The sequence below is a fragment of the Centroberyx gerrardi genome, chromosome 1, assembly GCF_048128805.1.
Source record: "Centroberyx gerrardi isolate f3 chromosome 1, fCenGer3.hap1.cur.20231027, whole genome shotgun sequence".
Lineage (NCBI taxonomy): Eukaryota > Metazoa > Chordata > Actinopteri > Beryciformes > Berycidae > Centroberyx > Centroberyx gerrardi.
Window position 1 is genome coordinate 16,181,171 of NC_135997.1, and position 11,232 is coordinate 16,192,402.

Here is an 11,232-nt window from a genome sequence, read left to right on the forward strand (position 1 = left end):
GTATTGCCTGTATAATATCAGAATAATTTCTAAAAGTGTTCCTTGCACGTTATTTCTGAGAAGATGTATAAATGTAACCTTTAAGAAGCAATCTGCCTCCTGTGTTTCTTACCCTCAGATAACCAAATCCTGTTATTGCTGCTCATATCGGTGTGTCATATCAGGCTATTGTGTTTGACACATTTTAAACATGCTATTTTGTTCAACATGTATGTCTTGATAAATGTTTTTTTTTTTTTTTTTTCAAATGTATAGGTTATTATGGGAGATACTTTGATTTGCATATTGTTTTCGTGTTTGTTTGTCTGCTTGCCTCATTATGGCCAATATGAAACTCATGTTTCTATTTATTTTCGATTGATAATTTTGTGTTTTGTAAGCAAACCAAATACTCTTTTGAAATAAAATATTAACATGCTCATAAACAAAGTTCGATTTATTATCTGTCCAACGTTTGTTTTTACATTTTATTTAACATTACATCTTTAGATTAAATAATTCTAACGAAAATTTTAATTTGTTTTATGCATGATTAGAATGTTAAATCACATGCAAACCAGCAACACAGGAGAAACCCTGGCAGCATCTTTCTGTCTGCAGGTTGAGCTGAAAAACCAGTACATGTTTTCTGCTCCTGGTGTCGTCATTTTAGAGTTTGGAAAGGAATAAATATGACGAGCGGCCGTCTGGTCAGTCTGGCTCATTTACATGAGAAACAAGAAGGCATATCAATTCCTCTATCTCTTCCATTTACTCGTCCTGCCAGTACCATATTAATGATCTTATGCATAATTCAAAACAGTTTTTGACGTTTGGATTTTGGGGGGAAAAAAGGGTCATGTTAACACCTTAACGTTTCTTTTGTAAGTTCGATAATTTTTCTTCATATAAACCGGAAAAAATATATAATTTTTTGTTTTGTCTCTGCAGCATACTTCATTGTGTAGATAATTCCATTCCAAAAACTGCGCTTAAAATCGAATATAAGAAGACACACGCACACAGACACATACACACACACGCTCGCATACACATTGGTTTTTGAACCATAGTGTGTGTGTGTGTGGTTGTTGTTTTTTTTTTTTTTTTTTGGGGGGGGGGGGGGGGGGAGAAGAGTCCCTGTGTCGCATCACATTTGAATGCGGAGATAGGAAATATACATTTTTAGGGTGATATATGTAACTGCTACTATCTAGGCAAAGGGCGTTTTTTAAGTCCTTCTATTATTATTATTATTATTAGTATTAGTATTAGTAGGCTATACCAGCTGTAAGTATGCAAGGAATGATATTTCATCATCAAAGTAAGGAGTAATATTTCATTTTGTTCATTGCACATACATTAGTTTCTTCACAGTACAGTAGGCTGCCTCATAAGTCCTTACTGTGCAGTAAAGAAGCACAAATGTCTCCCTCCAACCGCTGGAAAAACAAAACAAAAATGTATCTGAACCTGCCTGGAGCAAGCCTCAGTCCATGTGAAGCAGCCTCATCACCCCTTACCACTGCTTAAAGTTCATCCAATGCTTCTCGTGTCAGGTAAGGAAATCATTTTCAAACAGCTCATTTCAAACCAGCCACTGATACGAGGACGAACCATGTAGCCCATTAACAACTCGTGAGTTTGGAATTATGAGGTTCTGTCTGATTTTTAATTTATATATAATATATATATATATATATTTTTTTTTTAAATCAAAATTGAGTTATGATCCATATATTAATGATCGTTGAATGTTACTTGGTGATTGTGATGCGTGTTATTCTTTTAGAGAACCTTTTGGGGTTAAATATAGCCTATACATAAAAAAAGATAGAAAGCACCTAACAGTTTTGCCAGCTGGTGTGTCAAATCTTTGATGCTCAATATATCAGAACTGCACTCAGATAGAACCTCATCATTTCAAGCTCACGAACTATGAAAACATATTAGCACTTTGCCATCAAATGCGAATGAGCTTTCCAAAATAAATACTAATAATGAATTTTAAAAAAACAACAACAAAAACATCCTAGGAGTAGCTCACAGTATTATAATTTCACCCGTGTCTTATAAGCTACATTGTCTACTTTATCGAATATACAATTTCTGAAAAATTAGGACCCAGCCTAATACAGACTTGACTGAAGATCACCATGTGGCGAAAGAAATAGACGCAAGCCAGGCCCTATAAATGCATATTTCAGATGTGTGGGGATGTATGGTGAATAATGGACAAATCCCGAAAGCTGCTGTCACACACTGGGTGAGAGACGGGCGGGACTCATGGGGCTTTACGCGCTCTGGAGAGGGTCGCTAAAACAGAGGGATCCCAAATCAGAGCCATATGACCACTCCAGGCAACAGCAACACTGGCTGGCTGAGGTAAAACGACTGAAACAGAGTGGAGGAGAATCACGGATCCCTACAATGGCAAACCTATTGAAATTACCATTTTGCGCTCGCCGCATTTGCACTTGAATATTACAGACCTAAACAGAGTAATTTTCCTCCAAGATGATGCCAAGGCGAGCCCCCAGATAGCACGATGAGATGAAAGATGACAGGTGGAAGCGGACACAGAAGGGCAAACCCAGATCTAGGATTATCGCCAAGGGTCAAATCCAAATCCTGCGCCTCACAGCCTCTGGATGCCTCTATATCTATCTATATGGCTTGGGTCAGACAGCAATAATTCACACACACACACACAAAAAAATCAGCTTTTTCCAGGAGTCAAACCACAACAAGGTTGCAACCAGAAAATGCAAAGTATCAAGACAGAAGCAACATACTACGCCAAATGCAAAGCTTTTACAGGTGCTCATGCATTTAACTAAACATTGAGTCATGCACAGATAGCATTAAATAACGTAGCATAGCAGCTAAAGCACATAAGGCTACAGATACGCCCAATTACACACGCAATTGCTGGTTATTGGAGAACGAATCAGACGTAATGAGTTTTACAATTCAAATCAATGCAGTTAATCTATAAACTATATGAGGACAACAATAATGGCAATTGACGGCTATTATGAATAGTTTACATAATGATGATAATGAGGAACAGTAACTAGCCTACAATGAAGAAAATGCTTTTGATCTGCTTTTTCCTATAAACACTGTGTTGCTATTGAGTGTTGGCTGAACCTTTGACAACGTCATGGACTAACTTACTAAACACAAATGTCCATGCACTGGCAACCATGCACTCAGAAGGCTGATATTCAAACAAGCGACAGAAGAGAAAATAGACAAGGTGGGATCCCACATAGAGGTTACAGAGGTTGGAAATTTGACATGCACATGAAAGTCAACTGCTGGAATCATACATTTCCACACAAAGCTAGCCTTTCTGGTGCAAAGAAAACATCTGTGTGAGCTTGTTAGGAAATAGACTCAAGCTCATCTGTAGCTTGATGTGGCTGAACTTGCAGAACTCTGACCCAGCCGCCTGGTCCGACAGCGAAGCCATCTGGAGTTGTGTGGATACGGACTGGAAGAAATTTCAGGTGGCCAAAGCAACTGAGGCGGAATTATAGGATGCTTAACCCCCATCAGCGCTCCTCACCCACCAACTTTGCCTCTGTGGCAGGTGATCCCACCCATATTTGCTGGGGGTGAGGTGGGTTGGGCTGTGGTAAGGGGGGTGGGGGTCATGGAGCATCACCTGTCAATTTGTTTGGCCTGTATGCTCCAAATACCTCAGTAGAGGCGAGGCCCCTCTTGGCCTTTGGTGTTCCTGGGGCCAATAAAACCAGGTGATTAGTGGGGCCATTCCCTGCCTAGGTGTTAGCCTGTTGAGGGAGTTAATAGTGAAGGTGTTTACTTTTGCATGACAGAAATACTACAGGAGGGGGTGGGCTGAGAACCTAAACCAGGGGCACTGAACCAGTCCACCTAACAATGCTCTCTCCTACTTGTATTGTGTCCGGATCTGTGCACGCATATGCATGCACGCACATGTAATAGAGTTGAAAACGTCTCTTAAACTAGAAATATAATGTTTTCAAATTACCTTGACTGGTAGCATTGTTGTCTATCATGCTGGCAGTCACAGGACTTGCAGGTCTGGCACTGGAAAAACACTCATGAATGACACCTGTATCAATGGTACCTGCAGACCCAGATCACATGGTCGAGCCCCGCTCTCCAGCTCACTTTTGTGTTGCGTGGAGTGAATTTCAGCATGTGTGTAACAGCCGGTTGAACTCATTCCTGTGGTAGAAATACTCCCCTTCATCAAATTCAAGCACATACTTTTTGTCTAGCTCGATCAGCAGCGCGGCTCTCTATTGTGCTGGCAGGCACAGGACTAGCAGGTTCGGGACTGGAGGGCGAATCACTGCAGCAAGGAGCTGTGTTTCATGGTGCAATGTGATCTCATGATGTGTTCTGCAACATGTGAATGCAGGCGTCCGTGTGTACGTGACTGATGACATGCTATAAGAAATTATGAATAGTCTAATACCACTTCTAAGTCTGTCAGATGTTGTGAGGTTACTGAGTGATTTGTAATGCTGTGTATCCCTCTGACCTCACAGTTTATCAATTTAATCTAATTCAGTTAAACAAGTTGTTTTGCTGCATATAGAGCAAAAAGATATCAACAAGAAAAAATGTCTTTGCCTGCCGAAAGGTCATACCCTCCCTGTGGTCAAATGACAGACAGTGATGTGACACTCCCTTTCATAGCTTAGAGGATGAAAAACATGTGCATTGGATCACTGACACACATTAATTCACTCCATGATAGCTTGTAAATTAATCTTGAATGATCAAGTTTGTCTCTTGCTCGTCTTGAACTTGAATTACAACTGGAATTTGTAATTATTTAATGCATAAGTTTGCTGGCTTATTATTTCAGGCCCATTTTACCATACAATAATGACTCCAATATGTCAGGGTCACTACACTGATAAGAGAATGTGTCTAAAAAAACACTTTGTAGTTTTGAGAGAATAGAAGTGGTGCTTTGTAACAGGAGATGGACTGAGGATTCACCAAGTCCAACCAATAACACAGAATAGATTTCTAGACAACGTAATTGTGTTTTGACAAAAAAAACTTTTGTCAATCAAAACGCATGGGAACATATAGATTGTTTGCCCACTTTGAAACGTCTTATTACAATGTTAACACAATTCCATATTTTTCCTTTATCTGAACAAGAGTCTGAAGATTCTGGGTTCAAGCTCAAGCTTTGTAAATTTGAGAATGGAGGGCAAATGTGCAACCAACACCATCGAAACCTTGAATAAATCTGTCTAAAATCAGTCTAAAATGTCTAATCTCTAAACTTGATATTTTCATCATGTGTAAACAGTTTTTATTTTGTGTTCTCTCTATCTTGCATTGTCAAATGCAAATGCATTTCATGATGTGTGTTGGTGTGTATTAACTATCTAATCTATTTGCAGCTATATTGACAATAATACATCTTTACTGCGACTGTGATATCTTGACTGTGAAGAGGTACACGGCTGAAATAAAGAGAACTGTACAGTACACTTTACAGTATACATGTATACACACACTACATGTTTCAAAGCACATTAGCATCCGATATCAATGCACTGTTGAATGTTCCTGAAGCCTCCTATATGATGAGATGAGTGAGATCAGTCAACTTGATATTTTTTCCTAACACCACTAAAATGAGCGCTTTGAGACATCATTTGCGGTGGCAGCTCCAAGTGCAGCATTTGTGTTGTTTCAACACACATTCTTTTACCAGTATTCATCACATGCTAGTGAGAGAGGAATCCACTGCTACTGTATTTCTCTTTAGGCTACAACACAACTGCCTGAGCTATGCAATGATAAAGTGGGATTGTGAGATGTATTGGCAATGCCTGTGCACTTTGAACATTCACACGAGATATAATGCATGCAAATAACAAGAATGATAACCTGTATTTTGTCTATTTTTTGATCTTGTGTTTAGTAATATGTGCAAATACATTTCCTCAAAAAGAAGAGGGGGGAGATAGAGGAAATTGGTTTTAACGTATTCTGTTTAGAATTGTAAATACGTTGTATAGGCCCTGCTGTCCAATTACATATATCTTTCATGTATGAAATCATGCATGTCTTTTTTTAAAGGGGGAGGGCCGGCACAAAGGGAGCAACCCTGACTGCAGCAGAACACCGCAGCCCACATGAAAAATAGGGTCTAGTGTCGGAGCCCTGGAGCCCTGGGCAAGGAGTGCAGCTCCATCAGCACACAGGCCAGGGAGGGGAGCTGCTTTCCCCCAGACTGCAGCCCTCTCCACCCCTGACTCCTGCTGTATTATCTTTGTCCTATTGTGAGGCAGCTGACCCGTTGGGCCCTGTATCGGGCTTCTTGGAAAATACATTTCAGATCACGTCCTTAATTAGCTCCACAAAGATGGATATTGTTTCTTGTGCTTTGAAGTTTTTTTTTATTTTTCCCCATACTAAAAACTATCTTTAAAGATGCATGAGAAAGCAAAAAATAAGTCTATTAGGTTGCTTATTTATCTATTTTCTCCATTTCCTTCATTCTCTTTCAAAACAATGGCTTGCTGCTGTGTACTTATAATTTTCAGTGACCCAAATTTTGTAAAATTACTTTGAACTTTTCAAACAAAGGCCGCTCGCTCTTTAGAGCCTTGAAGACATAGCTCATCTCCTATGTCCTGCTGCTTTCACTGCCATGTTTTCATTGTATTTGCTTAATTCTATAAACACAATTTGTTGTGAATCAGGACTATTTACAGTGCACAAAATAATGTATTTCTCAGTTGCTGAAAAGCTAATATGTTAGCTGTTTTATCTTTTGTATGAAGGAAAAAAAGCCTCTGCTTTGCCACACAGGTATATAGACTAGGCTCTATGCCCTTGTATCAGGCGCTCACTGACTCCACAAAATAACAAGTCAATGAATGAGAAAAAATTAAATAATGCAGATTTCTTCATCAAACAGAGTGTTTTAATATAATCCATATAACCTGGGATTACGTCTTTATGACCAAATGAAAATATGTTATTGGTGTTTTGCAAAACTGAACTGTGAAATATAAATTTGAAATTATTCAAAATGTGAACTGACAGATTATGATTCAAATCCACCGGTCTGAATCTTTAAGAGATTCAAATCCTAATAAAACAACTAGAAGAGTAAAGCTGAGCCTAAATCAATTTCAAAGTCACACTGAATGGAAATACCGAACCCACTACCTGTGTGCTATACAGCACAAACAAGCAATGCCACATTTCTGATACAAGACTCAAACACATACATGTATTCATATACACGCATACACACACATACAAATATATAACACGCACCTATCTGTACACCTCTACACACAACGCACACACAATGACCAAAGGTGACAATTTATCTGCTAGAAAATCACTTTTTTCCCCTTGATAAACTAAATAACACCAATGCTTTGGAACAGTCACATTACTGACAGCATTATAGCATACAGGACTCACTGTTATAGACTACATATAGTGCATACTGTAGACAATGTCTCTCTGTGTGAAGCCATGAATAAAATGAGCATTTCCTCACTGTTTGAGTATGCATTTGTTTATACTGGTCTATACAAGTATGCGTGTGTGTGTGCATGTGTATACGTGAGATCAGGCTGATGTGCAAGTGCTCGTGTGTGTGTGCCTGTGTTTGTGTTTATGGTGTGTGGTCCACCTGGTCACCCAAGCTGAGTGACTTCACATTTCTGGCACATGTGCTCCGGCTCTGGCTGGTCATTGGCCGGATCTGCAAGGGGCCGGTAAAGAACCCAGGGTGAGCATCTATCAACCAAACAACCTCCACATATTCAGAGCCTCTAATCCGAGAGGAACAAACAGGTGAGCAGAGCATGAAAGCAGGCCATTTATCAGCCAGCCCTCCCTTTACACTAACTCTGAAGGGGAGCTAACTGTGTGGGGGACACAGACTGGGGACAACTCGGCTTCAAAGCCCTGAAGGAGTTAAAGGGCTTAGGGCTTGGACAGCAGGAGCAGGGGGGACTTCACAGCCTTACCTGATGGGGTTTTTGGTCTGAGTTGCCGCCACACGGAAGCCTCTCTGACTGCGTCTTCTTTTCAAGTGTCTGTTTGAAGTCGGCAGGCAGAAAGGTCACGCCCTCTTGGTCACAGCAGGTTAGTTGAAGCAATGGTGGATGGCCAGCGGCTATTGCTAACGTTCAGATTTTCGTCTCTTTCTTTGTATACACAAAAAATAACTAAGGATAATGTAAAGCTATTGATCCGGTGCCTGGGCACCTTGAGAAGTTTTGGTGATATACTCCTAGAATTCCAGGTATTTCCAGGGTTTTCCAAAGCTATATGGTTTGGGATTTAGGGACTCCCAGGTCACAAGAGAAACAAACAGGCTTTCAGGATGACACCATCACCTGGAACAAAACAAACAGAAAGAGAACACCATAAGAAATATGTTTTGAACACATTTGACAAGAATGACAGCAATAGAAGCCACAGTTACATTGTTATCACAGCACCCACTTTCTCTGTACCCCATCGAGTCCAAGCGCAGAATAAATGTCTTTCAGGAGAAGAAAACCAGAGCAATATGACTTCTATCAAGCCTTTGAAATTAATAAGCTGTTTTTAGAGCCAACAAAATTAATCTGTAATTATTTGTACTACTGCAGGACAGCATCTTATGATTTCAAGATTACATTAAACAGTAAATGGATTGCTGTGAGTAATTTTTCTTCTCATACCACTGAAGGCTTTTAAAATGAGAAATGAAAGAGATTTCCGGAGAAACTTAATTTCCCTGTAACCAGAACAAGACATATTCCTGTAATAGCATATATAATTGCCTGTTCTGCAGAGGATCTCTCGTATACAACAACAAAGTCTCATAGACAATACATATTTATTCAACTGTCAATTCCGGCGATGAAAAAAAATAACATGTAAAAAAGACTTTGAATTCCACATGGGCCTGGTTTGTGAAGCTGGGTAAATATGCTTGTCATATGTTCCAATAGTTCCATAGCGACAGAGATTTAGTTAGGGAATACAGGCGGGAGAGGCAGACAGTCTGTGATAACTGAATAGTTCTTTTGAAGCCGCCTCTATTTGGCAACATTGTACGATTATTTTTACCTCTGTGGTTAGACCTGAGTTAAAGCCCGTGCTTAATTGTTCCCAAGAGTTCTTATTGTGGTGTTGATAAGGAGCTTGGGGAGCAACATTTAAAACGGCAACAAAAACAACTAGTCTCTTGCTCATTGGCCACAGGTCTGAAAGAGTAACAATAGAGCAGCAGAGAGAGAGAGAGAGAGAGAGCGAGAGAGAGAGAGAGAGAGAGAGAGAGAGAGAGAGAGAGATGGGCAGAGGCCTTGTATAGTTGTGATGGCCTTGCATCTTGCAGTTTTTATCTGTTAATGTATACTGGTCCTGCTTTCAATGTGTGTACAGCATTTGATTAGAATCACGTCACTTTTTGTTTCAACTGCCAAAAATTACATGACCCTTTTAAGCTACCTACAATAAAGAGGATATGTAATTTGTTAATCAATAATTAACAAATATGACAGTGTTTTGTTTTAGCAAACAGTTTGTTTACAGCAGACAGACAGCAGCACTGTGAATTTGTCGTCTCTCTTCCTCTCTCTCAAGCTCTCTCACTCCGTCCAAGGCCATGACTTCCTGGTGTGTCAGGGCGACCTGTGGGAGTGTGTGTGTCGGATCAATAGCCCACCCACAGCAGGGCCGCAGGCCATCCCTGACCTGGGCTATTGATTAGGCCTGGCTCAGCTGCCAATAGCAATGTGCTGGATGTGACACCAGGCTAAGACAAGACAGGAGCTGAGGAAGGGGGATTCTGTATCGCCAGTGGCAGCCCCACAGCACACTGCAGATAAAAGTCAATTCCACTTAACCAAATCACTGACAACTAAATAGTTAGCAGACAGAAGAATGCTGAGAGTCTCTGATGGCAGCAGCTGGCTGGCTGGGGGGATTTCCTAGCCCCTGACCTGTGTGTAGGAGCACAACAGGCCATGGGAGAAACGCTGTGACATGTGCAGGCCTCTATTTGTGCAGGCAGCATAACCTCTGCCTGCCTGCCTGCCTGTCTGTCTGTCTGTCTGTCTGTCTGTCTGTCTGTCTGTCTGTCTATCTGTCTGTCTGTCTGTCTATCTGTCTGTCTGTCTGTCTGCCTGTCAGCCTGCCTGCCTGTCTGGTCATTTCTCTGTCTGCATGTTACACCTGTGTGACTGACCCAACAGGCACATAGTCTCCAAATGGCTCCCTCTAAATCTATTATATAGGATCACACCTAATAAATTAGAAATAAGGACTCATGGTTGTGCATTTTAGTTATGACCAATGTTCACTTGCATTTTTTTTTTACAATCAATCTGTGTAAACTAATCTGCAAATCATTTGATCACTTGAATATTTGAAGAATGATATTAATAATAAGCATAAGCAATAAGAATAACTATAGTGGACAGAGACGATCTCCCTTTTCCCTTTACCTGCATATATATATCTGTTGGGTTTGTCTTTTATTATTGCAGCAAATCAGCAGGTTTGTAAGTGCAGAAATTGAACGTAAGCTTTATGGTGGCGAGTAGATGTGTTTCCTCCGCGTACGTGTACAGACGTACTGCAGCGCAAGTCCCACTGAACTTGTCAGATTCCTTTCGATCCATCTTGCTCCCAGTCATTACCAGTCCATATTAGAGTAGTTTACATGTCACTTTACAGGCCCCTTGCCTAGTGAATGTAATTCTGTGGCCGCCGCCTCCTTGTGCATTCAGCACCTATCTATGGCTCCATATCTCTCCCAGTAATTGCTGAGTGACAGAAAGGCAATACTGACCACTTCATTATGGGACAGCCGGACTGACTGGACACTGGCCCCTAGCTCCTAGGTCACTCTGGCCAGACTGACCTTATCTGCCCAGGTCGTCAGGGGTCAATCACCCAGAATTTATAAGGACTTTACTAGAGTTGCCGTGGGTGCCATACAGCAAGGTCGCCTGACCCTGGCAGACCGCTTACATCAGGTATTGATTGCAGTTTGTCTACTTCAGTTAAGGCGGGACTAATCTCCCAATACTAGGGTCTCAGGGGCAAAGGCCTCAGTGTAAAGTTAAGTATTGGAAGTAACAAGAGTGATGGTGGGGCGAGCGGATACCAGTGACCATAAGAGGGACACAACAAGAGTTGTGGGGCTTTGGGGTTTATAAAAACAAGACTTGTAAGAACAGCGGAATGTAGTAGCAAGAC